Source organism: Puma concolor, chromosome B1 (genome assembly GCF_028749965.1).
Source record: "Puma concolor isolate L17-30 chromosome B1, mPumCon1.1.hap2, whole genome shotgun sequence".
In the NCBI taxonomy this organism is placed as follows: domain Eukaryota; kingdom Metazoa; phylum Chordata; class Mammalia; order Carnivora; family Felidae; genus Puma; species Puma concolor.
This window is the reverse complement of record NC_141670.1, coordinates 67,614,093-67,639,466: the sequence shown is the minus strand read 5'-3', so window position 1 is coordinate 67,639,466 and position 25,374 is coordinate 67,614,093. Positions and strand designations below refer to the sequence as shown.

The window sequence follows — 25,374 nt, the reverse complement described above, 5'->3', positions numbered from 1 at the left end:
CCTTGGATAAATTCCTAGCAGTGCTATTGCTGGGTCATAGGGTAGGTCTATTTTTAATTTTCTGAGGAACCTCCACACTGCTTTCCAGAGCGGCTGCACCAATTTGCATTCCCACCAACAGTGCAAGAGGGTTCCCGTTTCTCCACATCCTCTCCAGCATCTATAGTCTCCTGATTTGTTCATTTTGGCCACTCTGACTGGCGTGAGGTGATACCTGCGTGTGGTTTTGATTTGTATTTCCCTGATAAGGAGCGACGCTGAACATCTTTTCATGTGCCTGTTGGCCATCCGGATGTCTTCTTTAGAGAAGTGTCTATTCATGTTTTCTGCCCATTTCTTCACTGGGTTATTTGCTTTTCGGGTGTGGAGTTTGGTGAGCTCTTTATAGATTTTGGATACTAGCCCTTTGTCCGATATGTCATTTGCAAATATCTTTTCCCATTCCGTTGGTTGCCTTTTAGTTTTGTTGGTTGTTTCCTTTGCTGTGCAGAAGCTTTTTATCTTCATAAGGTCCCAGTAATTCACTTTTGCTTTGAATTCCCTTGCCTTTGGGGATGTGTCGAGTAAGAGATTGCTACGGCTGAGGTCAGAGAGGTCTTTTCCTGCTTTCTCCTCTAGGGTTTTGATGGTTTCCTGTCTCACATTCAGGTCCTTTATCCATTTTGAGTTTATTTTTGTGAATGGTGTGAGAAAGTGGTCTAGTTTCAACCTTCTGCATGTTGCTGTCCAGTTTTCCCAGCACCATTTGTTAAAGAGACTGTCTTTTTTCCATTGGATGTTCTTTCCTGCTTTGTCAAAGATGAGTTGGCCATACGTTTGTCGGTCTAGTTCTGGGGTTTCTATTCTATTCCATTGGTCTATGTGTCTGTTTTTGTGCCAATACCATGCTGTCTTGATGATGACAGCTTTGTAGTAGAGGCTAAAGTCTGGGATTGGGATGCCTCCTGCTTTGGTCTTCTTCTTCAAAATTACTTTGGCTATTCGGGGCCTTTTGTGGTTCCATATGAATTTTAGGATTGCTTGTTCTAGTTTCGAGAAGAATGCTGGTGCAATTTTGATTGGGATTGCATTGACTGTGTAGATAGCTTTGGGTAGTATTGACATTTTGACAATATTTATTCTTCCAATCCATGAGCAGGGAATGTCTTTCCATTTCTTTAAATCTTCTTCAATTACCTTCATAAGCTTTCTATAGTTTTCAGCATACAGATCCTTTACATCTTTGGTTAGATTTATTCCTAGGTATTTTATGCTTCTTGGTGCAATTGTGAATGGGATCAGTTTCTTTATTTGTCTTTCTGTTGCTTCATTGTTAGTGTATAAGAATGCAACTGATTTCTGTACATTGATTTTGTATCCTGCAACTTTGCTGAATTCATGTATCAGTTCTAGCAGACATTTGGTGGAGTCTATCGGATTTTCCATGTATAATATCATGTCATCTGCAAAAAGCGAAAGCTTGACTTCATCTTTGCCAATTTTGATGCCTTTGATTTCCTTTTGTTGTCTGATTGCTGATGCTAGAACTTCCAGCACTATGTTAAACAACAGCGGTGAGAGTGGGCATCCCTGTCGTGTTCCTGATCTCAGGGAAAAAGCTCTCAGTTTTTCCCCGTTGAGGATGATGTTAGCTGTGGGCTTTTCATAAATGGCTTTTATGATCTTTAAGTATGTTCCTTCTATCCCGACTTTCTCAAGGGTTTTTATTAAGAAAGGGTGCTGGATTTTGTCAAAGGCCTTTTCTGCATCGATTGACAGGATCATATGGTTCTTCTCTTTTTTTTTGTTAATGTGATGTATCACGTTGATTGATTTGCGAATGTTGAACCAGCCCTGCATCCCAGGAATGAATCCCACTTGATCATGGTGAATCATTCTTTTTATATGCCGTTGAATTCGATTTGCTAGTATCTTATTGAGAATTTTTGCATCCATATTCATCAGGGATATTGGCCTGTAGTTCTCTTTTTTTACTGGGTCTCTGTCTGGTTTAGGAATCAAAGTCATACTGGCTTCATAGAATGAGTCTGGAAGTTTTCCTTCCCTTTCTATTTCTTGGAATAGCTTGAGAAGGATAGGTATTATCTCTGCTTTAAACGTCTGGTAGAACTCCCCTGGGAAGCCATCTGGTCCTGGACTCTTATTTGTTGGGAGATTTTTGATAACCGAATCAATTTCTTTGCTGGTGATGGGTCTGTTCAAGCTTTCTATTTCCTCCTGATTGAGTTTTGGAAGAGTGTGGGTGTTCAGGAATTTGTCCATTTCTTCCAGGTTGTCCAATTTGTTGGCATATAATTTTTCATAGTATTCCCTGATAATTGTTTGTATCTCTGAGGGATTGGTTGTAATAATTCCATTTTCATTCATGATTTTATCTATTTGGGTCATCTCCCTTTTCTTTTTGAGAAGCCTGGCTAGAGGTTTGTCAATTTTGTTTATTTTTTCAAAAAACCAACTCTTGGTTTCGTTGATCTGCTCTACAGTTTTTTTTAGATTCTGTATTGTTTATTTGTGCTCTGATGTTTATTATTTCTCTTCTTCTGCTGGGTTTAGGCTGCCTTTGCTGTTCTGCTTCTATTTCCTTTAGGTGTGCTGTTAGATTTTGTATTTGGGATTTTTCTTGTTTCTTGAGATAGGCCTGGATTGCAATGTATTTTCCTCTCAGGACTGCCTTCGCTGCGTCCCAAAGCGTTTGGATTGTTGTATTTTCATTTTCGTTTATTTCCATATATTTTTTAATTTCTTCTCTAATTGCCTGGTTGACCCACTCATTCGTTAGTAGGGTGTTCTTTAACCTCCATGCTTTTGGAGGTTTTCCAGACTTTTTTCTGTGGTTGATTTCAAGCTTCATAGCATTGTGGTCTGAAAGTATGCATGGTATGATTTCAATTCTTGTAAACTTATGAAGGGCTGTTTTGTGACCCAGTATATGATCTATCTTGGAGAATGTTCCATGTGCATTTGAGAAGAAAGTATATTCTGTTGCTTTGGGATGCAGAGTTCTAAATATATCTGTCAAGTCCATCTGATCCAATGTCTCATTCAGGGCCCTTGTTTCTTTATTGACCGTGTGTCTAGATGATCTATCCATTTCTGTAAGTGGGGTGTTAAAGTCCCCTGCAATTACCACATTCTTATCAATAAGGTTGCTTGTGTTTATGAGTAATTGTTTTATATATTTGGGCGCTCCGGTATTCGGCGCATAGACATTTATAATTGTTAGCTCTTCCTGATGGCTAGACCCTGTCACTATTATATAATGTCCTTCTTCATCTCTTGTTACAGCCTTTAATTTAAAGTCTAGTTTGTCTGATATAAGGATGGCTACTCCAGCTTTCTTTTGGCTTCCAGTCGCATGATAAATAGTTCTCCATCCCCTCTCTCTCAATCTAAAGGTGTCCTCAGGTCTAAAATGAGTCTCTTGTAGACAGCAAATAGATGGGTCTTGTTTTTTTATCCATTCTGATACCCTATGTCTTTTGGTTGGCACATTTAATCCATTTACATTCAGTGTTATTATAGAAAGATATGGGTTTAGAGTCATTGTGATGTCTCTATGTTTTATGCTTGTAGTGATGTCTCTGGTACTTTGTCTCACAGGGTCCCCATTAGGATCTCTTGTAGGGCTGGTTTAGTGGTGACAAATTCCTTCAGTTTTTGTTTGTTTGGGAAGACCTTTATCTCTCCTTCGATTCTAAATGGCAGACTTGCTGGATAAAGGATTCTCGGCTGCATATTTTTTCTGTCTAGCACCCTGAAAATCTCGTGCCAATTCTTTCTGGCCTGCCAAGTTTCAAAAGAGAGATCAGTCACGAGTCTTATAGGTCTCCCTTTATATGTGAGGGCACGTTTACCCCTTGCTGCTTTCAGAATTTTCTCTTTATCCTTGTATTTTGCCAGTTTCACTATGATATGTCGTGCAGAAGATCGATTCAAGTTACGTCTGAAGGGAGTTCTCTGTGCCTCTTGGATTTCAATGCCTTTTTCCTTCCCCAGTTCAGGGAAGTTCTCAGCTATGATTTCTTCAAGTACCCCTTCAGCACCTTTCCCTCTCTCTTCCTCCTCTGGGATACCTATTATGCGTATATTATTTCTTTTTAGTGTATCACTTAGTTCTCTAATTTTCCCCTCATACTCCTGGATTTTTTTATCTCTCTTTTTCTCAGCTCCCTCTTTTTCCATAACTTTATCTTCTAGTTCACCTATTCTCTCCTCTGCCTCTTCAATCCGAGCCGTGGTGGTTTCCATTTTGTTATGCATTTCGTTTAAAGCGTTTTTCAGCTCCTCGTGACTGTTCCTTAGTCCCTTGATCTCTGTAGCAAGAGATTCTCTGCTGTCAGCTATACTGTTTTCAAGCCCAGCGATTAATTTTACGACTATTATTCTAAATTCACTTTCTGTTATATTATTTAAATATTTTTTTTGTGGGGCGCCTGGGTGGCGCAGTTGGTTAAGCGTCCGACTTCAGCCAGGTCACGATCTCGCGGTCCGGGAGTTCGAGCCCCGCGTCGGGCTCTGGGCTGATGGCTCGGAGCCTGGACCCTGTTTCCGATTCTGTGTCTCCCTCTCTCTCTGCCCCTCCCCCGTTCATGCTCTGTCTCTCTCTGTCCCAAAAATAAAATAAACGTTGAAAAAAAAAATTAAATCCTTTTTGATCAGCTCATTAGCTGTTGTTATTTCCTGGAGATTCTTCTGAGGGGAATTCTTCCGCTTGGTCATTTTGGATAGTCCCTGGCGTGGTGAGGACCTGCAGGGCACTTCCCCTGTGCTGTGGTGTATAACTGGAGTTGGTGGGCGGAGCCGCAGTCAGACCTGATGTCTGCCCCCAGCCCACTGCTGGGGCCACACTCAGACTGGTGCGTGCCTTCTCTTCCCCTCTCCTAGGGGCGGGATTCATGTGGGGTGGGGTGGCCTGTGTGGGCTACTTGCACACTGCCAGGCTTGTGATGCTGGGGATCTGGTGTCTTAGCTGGGGTGGGTAGGCAAGGTGCACAGGGGCAGGAGGGGCAGGCTTAGCTTGCTTCTCCTTAGGTGATCCACTTCAGGAGGGGCCCTGTGGCAGCAAGAGGGAGTCAGATCCGCTGCCGGAGGTTTGGCTCCGCAGAAGCGCAGAGTTGGGTGTTTGCGCGGAGTGAGCAAGTTCCCTGGCAGGAACTGGTTCTCTTTGGGATTTTGGCTGGGGGATGGGCGGGGGAGATGGCGCTGGCGAGCGCCTTTGTTCCCCACCAAACTGAGCTCTGTCGTCAGGGAGCTCAGCAGCTCTCCTTCCCTTTGTCCTCCAGCCTTCCCGCTTTCTGAGCAGAGCTGTTAACTTATGACCTCCCAGACGCTAAGTCGCGCTTGCTGTGGGAACACAGTCCATCAGTCCCCTCCGCTTTTTGCAAGCCAGACTCGGGGCCTCTGCTTGGCCGGCAAGCCGCCCCTCCGCCCTGGCTCCCTCCCGCCAGTCCGTGGAGCGCGCACCGCCTCGCCGCCCTTCCTACCCTCTTCCGTGGGCCTCTCGTCTGTGCTTGGCTCCGGCGACTCCGTTCTGCTAATCCTCTGGTGGTTTTCTGGGTTATTTAGGCAGGTGTAGGTGGAATCTAAGTGATCAGCAGGACGCGCGGTGAGCCCAGCGTCCTCCTATGCCGCCATCTTCCCTCTCTTGGTTGCATTTCTTTACACAGATAATGAAGCAACAGGAATAGATATCAAGGAATTTACCCCACTTACAATTGCACCAAGAATGATAAAATACCTAGGAATAAACCTAACCAAAGAGGTAAAAGTTCTGTAAGCTGAAAAGTATAGAAAGCTTACAAAAGAAATTGAAGAAGATACAAAGAAATGGAAAAATTTTCCATGCTCATGAACTGGGAGTACAAATATTGTTAAAAAGTCAATAACATCCAAAGCAATGTACACATTCAATGCAATCCCAATCAAAATAGCACCAGAATTCTTAACAGAGCTAGAACAAACAATGTAAAATTTGTATGGAACCACAAAAGAACCTGAATAGCCAAAGTAATGTTGAAAAAGAAAACCAAGCCTGGAGGCATCATAAAATAGGACTTTAGCATATATTACAAAGATGTAATTATCAAGACAGTACGGTATTGGCACTAAAACAGACACATAGACCAATGGAATAGAATAGAGAACCCAGAAATGGACCCACAAATGTATGGCCAAATAATCTTCAACAAAGCAGGAAAGAGTATTCAATGGGGAAAAGAAAAAAAAAAAAAAACACAGTTTTTTTAGCAAATGGTGCTGGGAGAACTGGACATCAACATTCAGAAGAATGAAACTGGACCACTTTCTTACACTATACACAAAAATAAATTCAAAAATGAAGGAAAGACCTAAGGTGAGACAGGAAACCATCAAAATCCTAGAGGAAACAACAGGCAGCAATCTCTTTGACTTAGGCTGCAGCAACTGCTTACTTGGCATGTCCCTGGAGGCAAGGGAAATAAAGGGAAATAAAAATGAACTATAGGGATATCATCAAGATAAACAGCTTCTATAAAGTAACAGAAACAATCAACAAAACAATCAAAAAAAGGCAACTAACGGAATGGGAGAAGATATTTGCAAATGACATATTGGATAAAGGATTGGTATCAAAAATCTATAAAGAACTTATCAAACTCAATACCTGAAAGACAAATAATCCAGTGAAGAAATGGGCACAATGCATGAACAGACATTTTTCCAAAGAAGACATCCAGATGGCCAACAGACAAATAAAAAGAAGATCAACATCGTTCATCATCAGGGAAATACAAATCAAAACCACCCTGAGATACAACTTCAGACTAGTCAGAGTGGCTAAAATAAACAACTCATGAAACAACAGATGTTGGTGAGGATGTGGAGAAAGGGTCACCCTATTGCACTGTTTGTGGGAATGCACACTGGTGTAACCACTCTGGAAAACTGTGGAGGTTCCTAGAAATCTATCCAAAGGATACAGGAGTGCTGATTCGTAGGGGCACATGTACCCCAATATTTATAGCAGCACTATCAATGATAGCCAAATTATGGAAAGAGCCCAAATGTCTATCAACTGATGAATGGACAAAGAAGATGAGGTATGTGTATACAATGGGATACTACTTGGAGGTGAAAAAGAATGAAATCTTGCCATTTGCAACAAAGTGGATGCAACTGGAGGGTAGTATGCTAAGTGAAATAAGTCAGTCAGAGAAAGACATATATCATTTGTTTTCACTCATATGTGGAATTTGAGAAACTTGACAGAAGACTGTAGGGGAAGGGAATGAATAATAAGTTACCAACAGAGAGAGGGAAACCATAAGAGACTCTTAAATACAGACAACAAGCTGAGGGTTGATGGGAGTGAGACACTGGGCGGGGGGGGGGGCGCGTAGGGAAAATGGGTGATAGGCATTGAGGAGGCCACTTGTTGGGATGAGCGCTGGAAGTTGTATGTAAGTGACGAGTCATAGGAATTTACTCCCAAAGCCAAAACTACACTGTATACACTGTGTGTTAGCTAACTTGACAATAATTTTTTTTTAAAAAAGGAAACTACAAATTAAATGTATTTCAAGTATAAATGTATTAATTCCAATTGAAATTAAATCCATTAACTCCATTAATGATATAATACTATATTCCAATTAGAATGTATAAATTTTAAAAGGCTCACTATGGCAAATATTGGCTAGGATGTGAAGTAATTCAACCTTTGATACATTGCATATGAGAATGTGACATTGTGCAATGCCTTCAGAAAGCAAAATTCTACACAAAAATATAATGACATAAAGATCAGTGGTCATCTTGTGATGGGGACCTTAAAGAGGTAAGTGGTAATACAAATGTAAACAAACTTTTGGGGGTGTTGGATATGCCTATTATCTCAACTGTAGTGATGGTTTAGTATGTACTAAAAATTAAATTGCACATTTTAACTATGCGAAGTTTAATTTGTGTATTAAACTTTAATAAAACCATTTTTAAAAGAAAAATGTATAGAACTACACAGTTTGTAATTCAGTTTGATTATGACTCAAAGAAAACTTGAAATAGTAATGGCTTAAACAAATGAGGATGTTTTTATATTTTTTCCTCCCAAGATAAGAATTTCAGGATTCCAGGTTTCATTAATGTTGTGGGCTGCTTAGTTTTTTTCTGTTCAATTGTTATTAGTGTTTAGTGTTTTCCTTATAGGCTCAGGAACGTACCTCTACTTCCAGTAATCAAAAGATGTCATAAGCAATTTGAAAGAGAAAAGTGAAAAAGGAGAGAAGCCTGTACTACTCGACCTTATTTTAAACAGGCTTTCTCATTTCTGTATGGCTCTTTGACCAAAATTTGTCCTTTGGCAATCTCTCTCAAAAGAAAGTCTGTGATATATAGTTTTCATTTTCTTTGTTTAGCTTTACACATTGCCTTTCCAAACTAAATTGAAGTTTTTATAGTTTCTATTATTAATGAAGAAGACTAGAATGGATATTGGATTGATATCTAGCAGTATGTGCCAGAGGCACCAATAGTCCTTTTCATAAGTAGGTATAGATACAAGAAAGAGAAAAGTTCTCAAGATCAGCAATTGTAAAGTGTATGTAGTATGATTCCTGGGGAATCAAATCCTGCATATTCTACCTCCCCACCTGCCTCATCCCTGACAGTAGTACTAGATATACGTACCAGACAGAGGAGAAATGACTATGTGAGATGGGGTTGAAGAAAGAACAATGTCTCACATAGCCTGCTATTGTGGAGGATAAATGGAGCAGCTACATCCAAATTGGTAGACAACAAAGGACCCCATGCAAAAAATGCAATCTCCCAATCTTATTTTCTATTAAAAAAAAAGCCAGAAGACACACAGAAGAGGCATATATAGCTTTTCCATCTAGTGTCCAAAAACATTTCGGAGATCTGAAGGAAAATATCAAGTGAGATGATTAAAAAAAACCCAAAAATTCATCAAATGAGCAGGTACTACCATGGATTAGACAAGAAATTTGACAGATGTGAGAAATCATGAACATTGAAATCGAAATGATTTTTTTTATTTGTTGGTAAAATGGAATGTTTTCTCACTGGGTGTTAAATATTGTCTAAAGTCCTAAGAAATATCTTAAAATATATAATATATTCAATATTAAAAGGTATTTTTGGAAATGTATAAAAAATGAATTTTCATTATCAAAGAGAATATAAACAAGCTAATCAATGAAAAGGTTAGAGCCAGGCTGAAATTATACTATTTATAATCTATGATTCTATTGAATTTATGCCAATGCATTTAAAAAAGCATTATAAACAAGAAATTTTCCAAGGGATCATAAATTATCCAAATTGGACCAAGAAGAAGTAGAAAGCCTGAGTAACTTTATACTTATGACAGTTTGAAAGATAATCAAGGATCTTATATTTGAGGTACAGATGATTTTATAGATGAAACTTGACAAGAATCATTAATGGATAGTTCCATATTATATAAAATATATTTAAAAAAAGATTATCAGTTCAACCAGACAAGATAGTCAATAAATTTAACTACTTTTGAAATGTAAATACTATCAGGGTGTGATAATTTAAGAAATTAGAGAATTGTCATACATAGTTATGTTTCTTACTTTCAGAAATAGCTTGAAGCAATGTTAGCCAGAAGTAAAAATATTCATTTCTACCTGAATGAACATGCATTTATTGCAGTTTGCTTAAATCTAAAAGGGCAAATGGACTTCGAGACAAGTCTGAGTCTAGTTCTGCAGGATAATAAGAGCTATAACCTTATTTTCTCTTGAGCTGAAAAAATAGGTGTAATAAGAAAATATACCTGTTTCCAGAATGAATTACCTATAAAATTATTTATTCTTTTCCTTACAGGTAGTTAAAGATAGAAATTTCTGTAACTAGTGTCAATTTATAGTTGGAATTAAAAATAACTGTGAAGTTTACCAGTCTTATTGATAACAAGTAGAGCCTTATGACAGACTAAGTCAAAGAGAACTCATAGCAAATTTACTTAGTATAGCAAATATTATGAAACCTGTGTTATGTCTTTTAGGCCTAGAGGGGAGAAGATTTCAATAGCAAATATTGTCAAATCTCAAAAATTTAAGAACAGAAAAATAATTAACAGATAACACATTGACTATTGGAATGGATACCTTTTTAAAATTCTTAATGCAAATGTAGGTTTCTTTTTCTAGTAGAACCTGATGACTGGTAAAAATTGGTTCATTTTCCAATTTTATAAGTGTTTGAAATCATTTTCCAAATTGCTTTCCCAGGTAACCTTACAATCAGCAATGCAAGAGAAATGCCATTTTCCCACATTGTGTCCATTTTTGGTATTATTAGACTTTGTGTGTGTGTGTGTGTGTGTGTGTGTGTGTGTGTGTGTAATCATAGTATGAAAATTAAATCAGCACCACTTCTACTTTCCTGTTTTAGAATACCTAACTAGATGAGCAATTTTCTGCATCTTTAATGTCAACAAATATGAATATTTTTAGTCATACAATTTAACTAGTTTTCTATTGGTTTGTAGGTAGTAGAAACTATTTGAAAAATATATATTTTGTACACTCTGAATATCAATTCTTTGTTGAATTTTCCAGATATAAATCTATCATTTCATATTGGGCTTTGCATTTCAGTTTAGTTTTTCATACATTTGGTCATGTGTTGTTGTTGTTTTTTCAATGTATTTATTTCAAGGAAGATTAATTTGTAACTTTTCTTTTTCTTTCTTTTTTTTTGATAGACAAGTAAGTACTTTTAATATAAAAAATCCTACAAATCAATAATAAAATGTTGAATGCATCACAGGGATAAAATAGGCAATAACACAAAATTTAAATACTACAAAAATTGCTGTTTGAGAATTTTCTGTTTTATTTTTAATATTTTTTGTCTTAAAAATGTATAATGTTGAAAATGTAAACAAAATACACTTTTAATAGCTGTGGACATTATGTGAGTAACAACACTGCTTGAGACATCGCACCCCACCGGATTCACCAAATGGCTTACTCTTTAAAGAACTTCCCCCTACTTGCTCCAAGATGAAAAGAAGCTAGTTCCTTTTCTCCCCATTGTTTAACTACTTTTATTATTACTGTTGATGTTGTAAAACATTTAACATAAGATCAACCCTTCTGACAAATTTTTTAGTGAACAATACATTATTGTTAACTCTAGGCCCAATGTTGTACAGCTGATCTCCAGAACTTATCTTGCATAACTGAAATTTTTTACCTGTTGAACGACTTCTCCTTCTCCCAGCTCCAGGCAAATACCATTCTTTTCTCTCTGAGTCTGACTCCTCTATAGGTACCTTCTAAAAATGGAATCATTCTGTATTTATACTGCCGTGTCTGGTTTATTGCATTTAGCATAGTCCTGCAGATTCATCCATGTTGTCTTATATGGCAGCATTTCCTTTTTTTAAAGTTGAATAATATTCTACAGTATGGATTTACTACATTTTCCTTATTCATCCATCCACTGATGGACATTTGTTTCTTGGCCACTGTGAATAATGCTGAACATGGCAGTGCAGAAATCTCTGAGATTCTAACTTTAGTTCTTCTGGATATATACTCAGAATGGGATTGCTGAGGTATATGGTAGTCCTATTTTTAATTTTTAAGGAAACTTCATACTTTTTCCCATAGCAGCTGTACCATTTTATATCCCCATCAACACTGTGTAAGGTTTTCAAATTCTCCATATCCATAACCAACACCTGTTAGCTTTGGGTTTTTGTTGTTGTTGTTATTCTGTTCTGTTTTCTATAATAACCATCCTAACACATGTGAGGTGATATCTCATTGCAGTTTTGATTTGCATGTCCCTGATGATTAATGATGTGCAGTGTCTTTTCATATACTCGGATATTTGTACATCTCATCAATCTTTATTTCTGCTTTTTAGTACTTTTTAAAAAATTGCCTAAGATGAATTTAATCCTTTGTATACTTTTCCTAATACTTTTCAGTTTTCCTCTTCATAAGTAAGCTTTAAATACACCAAGAATTTGCTTTACACATGGAACATAATGGGGTTAAGAGTATTAAAAGTAAAGCACTTCATGAAGTGTCAATACAAGAAAAGTACAACAAGTATGTTGTCAATATTATAATGCAAAGTTATACTCACAGAAATAAGCATAAATAAAGAGAGTGGGGCAGGAAAGAATTAAGTGATATAGGGATAGATTAAAGTAAAGCTGGCTGTCCATGTTAACTGAAGAAACAAGGAGAACAGATACAAAAGCGAAGACCATTTTCACTGATGCTGGAACTCACATTTGTTTTCACATTTTTAAGAGCTCAGAAGTTAGGATGCATCCTACAATCACTAGTTTGTATCAGTTTATTTGGCAGTGTTTTCTCTTTCTTAATAGTACACAAAATATAGTAAGACTGACAGTTAATGGCACCTTTAGATTTGATGAAACACTTTAATAAGATTTTCATTGAGCTGTAGAGAACACAGATATTTACATTAATGGGACCCACTGCCTGCTGAATAGGATGAACGATTAAAGACTCATAGTTACATTATGGCAAAATATCAGAGGCCCAAAAATGAAGACAGAATCGTCTCAGACACCAGAGATAAAATCAAGCAAAAAGTAAAGAATTATACTAATGTAATACTTTTCATCAATAACACTGGAAAATAGTAAATGAACACTTTCCAAATGAAAATAAAATTATAGTTTTGGACAGAGAGAAGGCCATGTGAGGACACAGCAAGATGGTAGCCATGTATCAGCCAAGGAGAGAGGCCTCAAGAAAAACCAACCCTTCTGGCACCTTGATGTCAGACTTCAGCCTCCAGAATTGTGAAAAATACATGTTTGTTGTTTTGCCACCCAGTTTCTGGTATTTGTTAAAGCAGCCCAGGCAGACAAAAGCAGACTTTGACATAGAGAAATGGGGTTCTGCTATAACAAATACCTAAAAATATGAAAGCAGCTATGGAACTGGATGACGGGCAGAGGCTGAAGAATTTTGAGGTGCATTTGACTAAGGAACTCTCACTGGGTAAAGAGATTATAGGATTACACAAGTGGAAACATTGTAGCTTTGACTAAAGGGCATACACACCAAAGAAGTGGTGGAAGGCTCTCAGACTTCTGGGATTTTATAGGACTACACAATAGAGCTAGTTAGCTGAGAACTAGTTAGCTGTGATCCTTCAAGAAAAGGGAGAAAGACCTCAAGGTGTCTCACAGCTCAGCAAGGCTGTCTCCTCCTCCTTTTGAGAAGGTGGGGCCATCTCCTGGGGGCAGGCTGTTTTCCACCAGTGCCTTTGAAGCAAGGTGGGGACCACGGCCGAGGGGAATACCCTGCTGCTCCAATGAACCTGGAAGGCCATATCTAACCCCGAGGGTCACACGTCTCACACCCCAGGGGTAACACCACCCACAGCCAATGCCACGCCCACACTAAGGTGTCCAGTTCGCTGGAGGACTCTCTGGTCTCTCCTCGGGGTCTGCGGCGAGACACGAGAGGTGAATGTGGCTGAGCTGGGGATTTGCTGCCTGTGCACTGCCAGGAAATGTTTTGGTTCGCAGAGAAAGTCCTCTTTGTTCTACAGTAGCTCTCCCTGGGTGCCACTCAATACCCAGATCCCCAAAAATCTCTGGGGCACTCAGCAGTCCTACTGACCTTGCTTCCTCCAAACACACCAGGATCCCGGGAGCTTTACTGGAGGCGGGATTATTCAAAAAGTAGGCCTGCCCCAGCCTGCAGCCGAAAGTCCTGACGGGAGTCCGTGAGGGATGGGAAAGGGGGAGTGGCCGCCGCCATAGCTCTCGGCGAGGCTGTAGGTCTGGCATCTGTTCAGCGCTTCTTGGCGGTGCTAGCCGCGGCAGCCATTCCGGGGGCCTGCTGTGGATGGGGACAAGCCCAGGACTGTCCAGGGAAGCCAAGTGGGCCCCAGGTGCAGCCGGACCGCCTTCCCCCTGAGGCTCTGGGCTTAGATCCCCTGATGACCATGAGAGACTAGGTGGCACAGTTGGAGGGACATCACTCCACAAGAGGGGGCAAGAGTGGCCTCACTAACTCAACGTCGCCTGTGAAACGCGCCCACGATGACCTTTAGCCGGGTGATTTGGCAACTGCATTTCCACAATAAGGTAAGCGATGTTGCCAGTTACGATGTGGGTGAATGGACATCACATCCTGAGCTTTTCCCAGGTTATAAGCAGATGGTTGCTCCCCTCGCCCGGTGGGCCGCCAGCCAGTCATTGTTCCTCTCTGCCCTGGCGGGGGGGGGGGGGGGGGGGGGGGGGACAAAAGGCATTCTGGGAAGGACCGAGTGCTCAAGTTCAGGCGAGTGGAGGTGGTTTGACACCTTTTCCCTGGGTCAGGGACATGGGTCTTGCTGGCTCCGCAATTGATCCGCAGCTCCGAGGACTGGCTACCCCTGTTCAAACCTTCTGTCACTAAGAATGTCACCCAGGACATAGCCAGCCTCCAGGGGCATGCACACCTTTCCAGGCCTGGCCTTAGCTGGCCCTGCGGCTTTAACCCCCAGTCAAGTCCAACCTCAGCCTCCAGTGTGCCCCTTTCCACCAGGAACCCTGTTACTATTGCTGGACTGTAGACCTCATGTCTTGGGATGTTGCAGTGAGTGAGGTGTTCATGCCTTTCGTTTTCTTGGTAAAAGGAAAGATCAGCAGCTGCACCCAGGCTTCCGGTTAGGTGATAGGTAGCTGATGTTTCCATACACATTGCATATAATTTTAGCCAAAAGACGAACCTCTAGGTTTTCTAGCTACCTTGTGTGGTTTTATTGAGAATAGAGGCATAATGCCTTCAGCTTTTGAGTGTTCATTAAAGCATGTGGACTTGCAATGGGAACACTGGCCTGTCCAGTCCTGTACCCTCTGGTCTTTGGTGCTTCTTGGGATTTCATCTGCCCGCCCTTTCCAGGGTGCCCTGAGTCTCTTCCTGACCCCAGCAGGCTCTCTCATGTCCCCATGAGGGGTCCTGCTCCCGCTCCCTCAGGGCTCTACCCTTTTTTGTGCTGCTCCTTATTCACTCTGATCTCCTGACAACACGGAATCCCTGTCTACCTTTTAGTATATTGCGTGAATGGAAAGCTCACCACTGAGCAGTGGATATTTGAGACATAGACTTATCTATTCTCTTTTGGATTATTCACAGTACTTAATACAGTACTGCATTATTATAATAGTGCAGATTTTGCTGTGGTGAGTTAAGTTTCCAGTATTAATCAGGTAAAAGCACAGAAAGCTTAATTAGAAGTGTGGAAAGAGTGCCAGTGTTGTAAAACCTGACAAAGTAACACAAACCAAAGTAACACAAACCAAAAGTCTATGCAGATGTGAGAGGTAGAGAAATTTAGTGTATTCTTTGTATTTTTTTGTGGTAAGTTAAAAAGCATTTTATCTAAATAATTTTAAAATTAATAAATAAAGGAAAAGATGTGCATGATTCAAAGCTGTGCAATTAATCATCAAATAACTAAATACTGAAAACTTTAAAAATAGTTAATCCTGAAAAATAGGACCTGAATCAGGGGACGGAGGCTGATAACTTCTTTTTGTTTTAATATCCTATTTTTAAAATCGTTGTCACTCGTACATAAAGCAGAATTAAAGGAGAGTGGTTAATATTAGGGAAACAAAGGTTTCCTTTTTATTTTTTACCCCGAGTTTGTTAATTTAACTTCAGGTTATTTCTTTTCCTATGTGTACAAATATTTTACTTATTCTTTTTACTTCACAACCCAAACTTCTCTTTTTTCCTAATTACTTAAGGAAAACACATAATTTTAATTATAATTTTGTTTTGCAAGTAACCCAGGTAATATCTCAATCAAGTCTACAGCCTAAACAATGAAGTACATTTCAATTACGTGAAAATTATTAAATGAAAATAGGCATGACATCAAATAAGAATCATTAAGTACTTTTATAATTTTCAGTTAACTTGTATCTAAATATTTATTCTGAACTGCTTTCTCTCTGGGAAATAATGCTCAAAATAAATTCAAAATTCAGTCAGTGAAAACATTTCTTTTTTATTAAACCAGAATTTTGTAGAGATATTTTTCTTTGAGTTCAATGGTGACATATAGTACATAGTTCCTATCATATTGTATATGGATTTTATGGGCTGACTTCTATGTAAAAACTAGCTCCAGAGAAAATCTTTCTGAATATGAATCAGCCAAGTTAAAAATAGTATTTGGATTAAATCCATATCTGAGACAGATTTTTCTTTTCCTGCTTCTTTAAACATAGTTTCATTCAACCTAGAACCCATGTATTATAGTTTTACATTTTATTTCTAATGACAAAGTATAATATTACTATTATACCAGAAAAGAGTGAATAGTTTCTTTCTAAAATGTGTATGTGTTGCTATAATTGATATTATATCCTAGTGATTAAAATAAAATAGAAATACATGAATTAAGGCTCAAGCAACTAATTTATAGAATTTTCAGTAGAAACAGTGATTAAAATAATATAATATACATTGCCTAAAAGAGCTAAGCTAGAGTACAAAGAGACTATGATAGTGGAATATTTTTCCTGTGTGCAGACATAAATATTTGTATTCTGCCCACACATTATTTTGAACAACCATTGGGAAAAACAGACAGTTATGCACTAATATAATTAGCATATCCATGTCTGAGGGATAATACTAAAATTGATTATATAAATCACAGAAGTATATAACAGGATCATAACTACTGACAATTATTTAGGTTGAAGGTGAAACAAAAAATATAGTTTTAGAAATTACATAAAATGCCAAGTTATTTTAAAATATTTGCTATAAGGAATAAATTATGTATGCTGGACTCTATGTCAGTGAAGGATATACTAAGTAGCAAATATGTTTACATGAGTGAATAAATAATATTGTTTTAACATTTTATTGTCAGAATGAATTCTTTTCCTTTACTACCAACTGAATAATTCAACTTTTTTTGAAAATAATTTTTATCATTAAGTATCAGGATTTATCTAGTTTCTGATTTAAAGAAATGGTCCCAATATTTCAGCCATAAAGAATGGTATTTGCTGTGAGATACTGGTAACTGCTCTTTAGTAGATGAAACATATGGAGAAAAGCTTATGAATGGCAGTGGGCATTATGTGTTTGTTTTTCTTTTTTCTTTTTTTTTAGTAATTGAGGTAATTAGTGTTTTTATCCTCTAATCTGTTACATCGGTAGAGTTTTCTTTTTCTTTTTCTTTTTCTTTTTCTTTTTCTTTTTCTTTTTCTTTTTCTTTTTCTTTTTCTTTTCCTTTTCCTTTTCCTTTTTATTTATTTATTTATTTATTTATTTATTTATTTATTTGAGAGAGAGAGAGAGAGAGAGAGAGAGAGAGAGTTCGAGCGGGGGAGAGGCCAAGAGAGGGGTAGAGAGAGAGAATCCCAAGCCGGCTCCCTACTGTCAGTGCGGCGTCAAGAGGAGGCTCGATCTCAGCAACTATGAGATCATGACCTGAACTGAAATCAGTAGTTGGACTGACTGAGCCACCCAGGCACTCTTGATAGAATTTTCTAATTTATATCTGTCTTTAGGGTTTTTTTTTGCATCTATGGTCCTAGGTAGGTTTGCCTTTAAACCCCAATGTTGTGTCTCTTGTCTCTTACTTACTCATTTGATGAGTTTTTACATGTGAATTGATGATTGGCTGAGCTGGGAGTATCCTATGAGGCTGGGTTGAGGATTTTTTACTTCATAGAGATTGGTTTTTGGTTCTGCCAAGTACTCCAAATAGTTCCCACTTAACAACAACAACAAAAATCCCATTAAAATTTTTTTTAAATTAATGTTCCTAGTTTGGTTTTAGTGGGCTTTACCAACAAATAATCTCAAACTCCATATCGTTATAAGTATAGGCCGGTATTTACAAATTCTTATATTAAAACAAAGCAAAACAAAACAAAACAAAAAAACAAACCTCTATCTAGAACCCAAGCAAAGCAGACATGTTTTTATATGTATGTGTCTCCTTTTGCTAGAAATGCAGATTTCCACCCCCCCACCCCCCCCCCCCCCCCCCCCGTCCTTTCACTGAGCCTGTGTTTTTGGTTTCACATGGGAATAGAAATGAGTTTGTATTCTCTGTTCCTTTCCTTCTCACTTTGCATGAGCCGAAACCCTTGCCTTTTGTTGCCCATGTGATTCCTAAATCCCAAAGTTCTATATTAGGCAAATACTTTGAATGTAAATGTGGATCCATTGCTTGATTACTCATATGTTCCCGGGCTATGTATTTCATTTGCACAGTTGGGAATTTCCATTTATAACTTCTGTGGTTTACCTGGTATTCATGTTAGCACAGATGCCCTGTTTCCCTTTCTTGAAATTCTGTATGTTTACCTGTCTCAATTGCATAGCGTCTGAAAAAATTGCCACAGGTTCCTTTATGGCAAAATCAGAGGAATATTTTCTATAAATATTTATAGTGGCATTACAGTATCTTTCCTTAAGATGATTTGCCTCGTCTTCAGTCACTGGGTTCTGGTTTTGAAAACTACATTACTTGTATAAACAGGATAATGAGTTGTTATTTTTCATGGTGGTAGCTGACATATTTACCTTCTCGTTGACTTTCAATTTTATTTTGATTATATTGATTAAACAACCTTCTACTTGGCTGCCTATCTATGCCTCCTGTAATATTATGAACTACCAAATGTCAATATATTTTCTTGAGAGTCCAGACACAGTGCTAGCCTCCTCAGCCATCCTGCATATGAGGAATTAAGACATTCTTACAACTTAAGGTAAAAAGTGTCATAATATGAACATTGCCATTCTGTAATGCTATTATCCATGTTGAAATTAGGAAGCTCGGTTCAGGGAAACATCTTCCATTGTTAACTGTGGCTAGAGGATGGCCATTACCAAACTTCTCAAAAGATGTTGGTATCTTCCTCACTAGTGCAGTCCTTGTTACCTAATAAAGGGAATGACCTCTGGGCCTTTCCAAGGAATATAATTAGTAGAAATTTGATATAATAAGAACAAAATAAATAGAACTGCAGTTATTACATAGTAAATCCATTGTTACACTAAAGATATACTGATATCTCAATCTCATTTAGTATAGGGAATCATTATGTTCACAGTTCAAGGTGATATTACAGTAGTATATTTGCCTAGCTCTGACTTTCCTTGCCAGAACACTCAATTTTTAGCCAGTAGTAAGTCCATTTTTCAGTGTATTATTCTTTGTCTCGCCTCATGTTATTCCTACTCAGATCTAACTCTTTAAGGCGCATCTCCGTTCAGGTTACCCAGGTTCCTTCTAACACATATTTAATAAACTATTTTCCCCCATTTATGGTAAGGGAATTAAACTCTTTATTATTTTTATTATTTTTGAGAGAGAGAGAGAGAAAGCAAGCGGGGGAGGGGTTGGAGAGAGGGGGAGAGAGAGAATCCCAAGCAGGCTCCATGCTGTCAGCGCAGAGCTCAATGTGGAGCTCGATCTCATGAACCATGAGATCATGCCCTGAGCCAAAATCAAGTCAGATGCTTAACCAACTGAGCCACCCAGGCTCCTGAGATCCTTTTTTTTTCTTTTCTTTTTTTCGGACACAGAAGCCATATTCAAAATTAAAATGATGCTGTGTTCTCACCGTGGTCATCACCACCAAAAAATAAGTGTTGAATATCTTGACAAGAACAAGCTTTGTCACGTGAGGTATCTACTTCAGATGGAGTCACTATGCAGTCTGCAGACAAAGAAATCTGCTTTTCATTTTATTTATTTATTTATTTATTTATTTATTTATTTATTTTCAGTAAAAGGAGAAGGGATGTTACTGTTAGCCAGGGAATTTCAAAGGATTTGAATATTTAATTTCCCAGATTTGTGTACTCAGAGGCTATTTTCCTAGGAGTAGAATACCCTCTCCTACCTGATGAGGGAACAAACTTAGATATAATGTAAATCTCATAACTTTATTCTTCATCCTTTGTAATTAGATCCTGAAGCTGCTGTTCAGCAGGGTCTGACCATTATCTATAGAATATAAGAATTTCCATTGAAGCATCATAAAGATACTCTAACTTTCACAGCATGATTTAAATTGCTAATTAACACTTCTGGACCTAAGGGTTTCTTTTTGCAAAGCTCCAAGTGCCATAAAAAGCAGGTTTTCTACAGGACAATTATCATTGCCACTCTACTATTCAAGTACAATAGTCAGTCCCCCCCCCCCCCCCCCCCCCCGCCGCCTGCAAAGTATTAACTTTCACATGAACTTCATTCCACTTGACCACAGATAAGTGTTGTGTGGTCTCTGCAAACCACAGGTTGACTTCCACCCTAATTACAGCCATAAACAAAGATTCTCATTTCTTATATAAAAGTGGGAAAGTTAACTCCAAAATAAGATTCTGGCCTCTGGTGGTATCAAGTGTGTTAGCTCTGATTTCCTAGGGAAGAGGGCTGAGGCAAAATATATGTACTACTATATGTATGCTTCATTTGAGGCATTTCTTCGATAAGGAAAACTGAAATGAAAACACAAAGTAGAGGGAGCAAATACAAGATGGTACTTTCACCAAGCTTTCACAAAGAAATACAGACTAGGTTAATGCATCCATCAGGGGAGAATAAGACTACTTTTCTGCTTCCTTTGTTTCTTCTTTTCATGTTTCTATTTTGCTTCATGGTGTGTTAACTGTGTGTGTGTCTGTCATGTGTACCCAGGCCCAAGACACCTTGGATGTAGCCATATCTCATGCCTCATGGGGCAGTGCCTCATCTGAATTGGGAATTGGTGGGAGGATCCATTTATTCTGTCAGTCTAGTCAACGAAAGCAGAGTGACAGAGCTACTTAAATGCCCACTGTAGCAGCCCTGATGGAAGCTGTACCAAAAGCTAAGCCCCAGTGTTGGGGAATTAGGGGCACTTGATGATATTAGATGATGAGACAAAGTTGGTTATAAATAGGGCTCACCAGTGAGCAAGTGGGAGAAGATCAAAGAACAAGTGGGCACACTGCACTGAAGGAGGGACACAAATAAATCTAGTACAATCCTGCTTTTTTCTCCATACCCAACTTAAAAAATATACTTTTAATCTCTGCATGTATATTTTCCAACTTCTATTTTCATGTTTTCTGTGTACTTTTAAATGTATCTCTTGTAAACAACAAATCGGTGACTCATTATTTTTGTGGATTTTAAAATCTCCATTTTTTAATTACTGTGTTTGAACCAATTATACTCAACATAATTACCGTTATTTTAGGACTTGTTTCTAAGATGCTAGTTCATATTTCCATTTACTGTACTTTATTTTCTCTATTTTCTTGCCAGTTTGAAGTGTATGTTATTATGCACATAGTTGTATATGTCATCTTTTCTGCTGCTGAGTAGAAAGTAATATATTTTGTAGTTCTTCAGTTAAGGTTTATATTTGAGGTATATTTACCCCTGTTGATTTATGAAATTTATCCAAATATAAATTTCTGGGGGCGCCTGGGTGGCGCAGTCGGTTAAGCGTCCGACTTCAACCAGGTCACGATCTCGCGGTCCGTGAGTTCGAGCCCCGCGTCAGGCTCTGGGCTGATGGCTTGGAGCCTGGAGCCTGTTTCCGATTCTGTGTCTCCCTCTCTCTCTGCCCCTCCCCCGTTCATGCTCTGTCTCTCTCTGTCCCAAAAATAAATAAACGTTGAAAAAAAAAATTAAAAAAAAAATTTCTGAATGAAGACAAGAAGTAATATGGTCTCACATTATTTTGTCTTCTCTCTTTCTCCAACACCATAGTGATATTTTCTACAATTTTACATGGACTTTTGTGAATGCATGTTTTTCTATTTGTTTGGTTGTTTGATTATATTCAATTTACATATTTCCTCCAGCGTCATCTATATTATTCTTCCAATTTTCAACCTTTCTTCAAAATTCCTTTCAGGTATGCTTTTTGATAAACAAAATAAGAGAACTTAACTAATAATATCTTTATTGTACTTTTCATTAAATTACAACTTAAATTGAGAATAAAGGTTTCATAATTTGAAAATTCTGTTCCACGTTTATAGCCAGTATATTTGTCTTGAAGATTCTTTGCCCCTTAGTGTGGTTTTTGGTCCATAGTTATTTCAAATTTTTCAAATTTTTAGTACAGAATTTTCTTTTGTATCATGTTTGGCATACTGAATCCTTTCAATGTGCTTTCTTATATTATTCTTTGATTATGTGAAATATGTCATCAGTGATATTTGTTTCTCTTTCCTTCTGGGACTCCTATTATCTGGGATATTGATACTTATAATTTTCATGTCTCTTAGCATAATTTTATTAAAATCATTTATTTCTTAAACTTTCTAAGGTATTTTTGGGAGTTCATCAGTCTAATTCTTCAGCTCACTAATGTGGTCTTTCATGCATATGTTCTCCTCTTTGGTTTATGATTTGTCTATTTAAACGTATTCTCCCATGCAGCTCTTATTTTCCGTTGGTTCTGTTTTATGAAAATTCATTACTATGTCATATCACCAATATGTTTCCTTACTCTTTTACAGTTAGTTTTTATTTTCTTAAAGGTAATTTAAATAAGCTGTTTCAGTAATTCTACTTTATTTGGTCATCTCTTTCAGCTCTTATTTCTGTTTTATAGCAGTTCTCTTTTTTTAAGAGTGGGCTCATCTTTCCCTGGTGCTATCAGTCTCTCCCTGTGGTAATGAATGCTGGTGATGGCATCCAAACCACATGCTCTAGTGTATGATGCTCTTGCGAATTTAAGAAGAAAGAAGAGAATGTGGGGAGAATGGAAGTTCCAGGCATTTATAAAATCACATTGACTGCCTATGTTGCCACTCTACCATGTATTTATTTTAGTCCATGTATTTATCCTAGTCAGGAATATCTCTTTGATTCAAAGAAAGAACTGCAAAAGCAGCAGCAACAGCATAATAATGAATAGTTGCAGAGCCTATGCTGTGGGACAAGCACCTGTGTGTGTGTGTGTATGTGTGTGGGTGTATTCACTTAATTCCACAGCAACCATATGGGATATACACTATCATTAGCCCACTTTACAGAGAAGAAAACTGATACAAAGAGAAGTAATGATTCCTGAGTCTGGCCCAGAGTTTTGGCACTTAACAAAATTTTTCCCAGTTTTCAAATTGTAACCATAACTTAAATATTAATGTCTGCTATAGTTATACCATACAAGTTTTGTTATTTTTTATAAAAACACCTAGATCAGGGGCGCCTGGGTGGCTCAGTCGGTTAAGCATCCGACTTCAGCTCAGGTCACGATCTCGCGGTCCGTGAGTTCGAGCCCTGCGTCGGGCTCTGGGCTGATGGCTCAGAGCCTGAGCCTGCTTCCAATTCTGTGTCTCCTTCTCTCTCTGCCCCTCCCCCATTCATGCTCTGTCTCTGTCTCAAAAATAAATAAAAACATTAAAAAAAAACAACAAAAAAAAAACCCCACCTAGATCAATATGTTAAAGTTAATTCAGTTTTGTGAATTCATTTTCTTAAAAGGTTAATTTCAATAATCTGGGAGTTTCATTTGTATCGTGTTGACAGACAATAAGCAGACAAGGTGTTTTACAAGAAAAGAAACATGGAAAAAGTCTTAACATCACATATTTTATCTTACAAAAATAAAAGTTATCAAAAATTTTGTAAGAGCAAAGAATGCTAACATATTAAAAATGCCGTTTTTCGGGGCGCCTGGGTGGCGCAGTCGGTTAAGCGTCCGACTTCAGCCAGGTCACGATCTCGCGGTCCGTGAGTTCGAGCCCCGCGTCGGGCTCTGGGCTGACAGCTCAGAGCCTGGAGCCTGTTTCTGATTCTGTGTCTCCCTCTCTCTCTGCCCCTCCCCCGTTCATGCTCTGTCTCTCTCTGGCCCAAAAATAAATAAATGTTGAAAAAAAAAAATTTAAAAAAAAATGCCGTTTTTCAAAAGGGAAGAAAAGGGGAATGAAGACAAAAAGGAAGGAATTTTAGTGGTAAGGATTTTTTTAAATAAAAGAAAAAAGGAAGAATGTACACTTGAAAATAAAGTGGAAAATGAGTTTGATTTGAAGTAACATCATTGCATCATACTGAAGAGAAGTAAAACAATGCAAATTAGATACATGTCATTGCATTCAAAAGAACATTTCTTCACAGAGGTAGCTGAATGTAGAGTCTATTCTTACCTTTCTTCTAAACAGCAAGTCAACAAATGACAGAAAGAAGTAGAAAATGAATAGGACTGAAAAAGAGAGAAATCACAATAAGAGATGCGTTATCAGGATTAATTATTATTCAACTCAATTACTTGATTTAGTGTAAAAAAAAAAGCCCTTAAAAACCATCATTTTATGTGTTCTGTATAATTTTGGAGTTTGTATTGGTCAATATTCTGATGCAAAGGGTGAGTTCCACTCTAGATAATTTGAACAAAAAGGATGTATTACAGCATGCCAGATTGCTTATACAACTATTAAGATGCTGAGTAGAAAACTGTAGGATGAGATTCTAGAATCTCAAAGCTATACTTCAGAATCAAGCTGCCAAAGGAAGTGCTTCTCCTCATGATCAGGAAGCTGCTAGTAAAATCAGGAGGCATCTTTTTTAGGATGTATATAAATAAGGACTGCCTTAATCTGGTATGCTAAATTAGCTATAGGTACTGGTTCCAGAAGAGCATCACCTCAATTGCAAAATCAGGAAGTTTACACTATAGCTTCAGGGTTCGGTGGGGAGATGTGTGAAGTAGGTGGAGAGCATTGGGGTACAAACTTTTAGTTATAAAATAAGTAAGTCACAGAGATGAAAAGTAGAGCACAGACAATATAGTCAGTAATAATGCAATAACATTGTATGGAAATGGATGGTAACTTACTGTGATGAGTGTTGAGTAATGTATAGAATTGTTGAGTCACTGTGGTGTACAACAGAAACTGATGTAACATTATATGTCAACTGTACTTCAGTAATTTTTTTAAAAAGACCATAAACAACAGTCAACGTAACTACATAGATAAAAATAAGGGTCAGTATTTTATTTAAAAAAAAAAAAAAAGCCATTTCTGCTAAATCAGCAAGCCTCAGAGATTTATTTTAGCTCCAGACCTATGCCACATTTGCTCTACTCCACATTGATGAATGGGATATTGTGCAAGTGTTTTATCTCAGTTCAAATTTTGAGTGTCATGTGATTGCATCTGATGTGGAACCTGAATTACACTTGGATCAACAACTGAAAGTGAAGAACTTTTGATTTAGCTTTCTCCTCTCCACAAGAAATGGGAGTCACACCAGAAGAAGATTGGAATAGATATCGTGATGCAAACTTCCATAACTTCATTAGACTTCATTCTTACTTTGCTTCTCCACATTAATCTTTAAAAATTTCAAACTTTTTTT

General features: G+C 37.9%; 1 long non-coding RNA gene across 1 annotated transcript in view; it reads right to left on the bottom strand.

Annotated features, from left to right (window-relative positions):
* Positions 1 to 14,194, bottom strand: part of LOC147581678 (uncharacterized) — a 102,464-nt gene extending 88,270 nt beyond the window's left edge. The window contains exons 1-2 of the long non-coding RNA XR_015249723.1: positions 13,656 to 14,194; positions 12,407 to 12,459 (exon numbers count right to left, since the gene is read on the bottom strand). This is a non-coding gene — a long non-coding RNA (uncharacterized LOC147581678). The remainder of the gene's footprint in view (positions 1 to 12,406; positions 12,460 to 13,655) is intronic.
* Between the last annotated feature and the right edge of the window lie 11,180 nt (positions 14,195 to 25,374).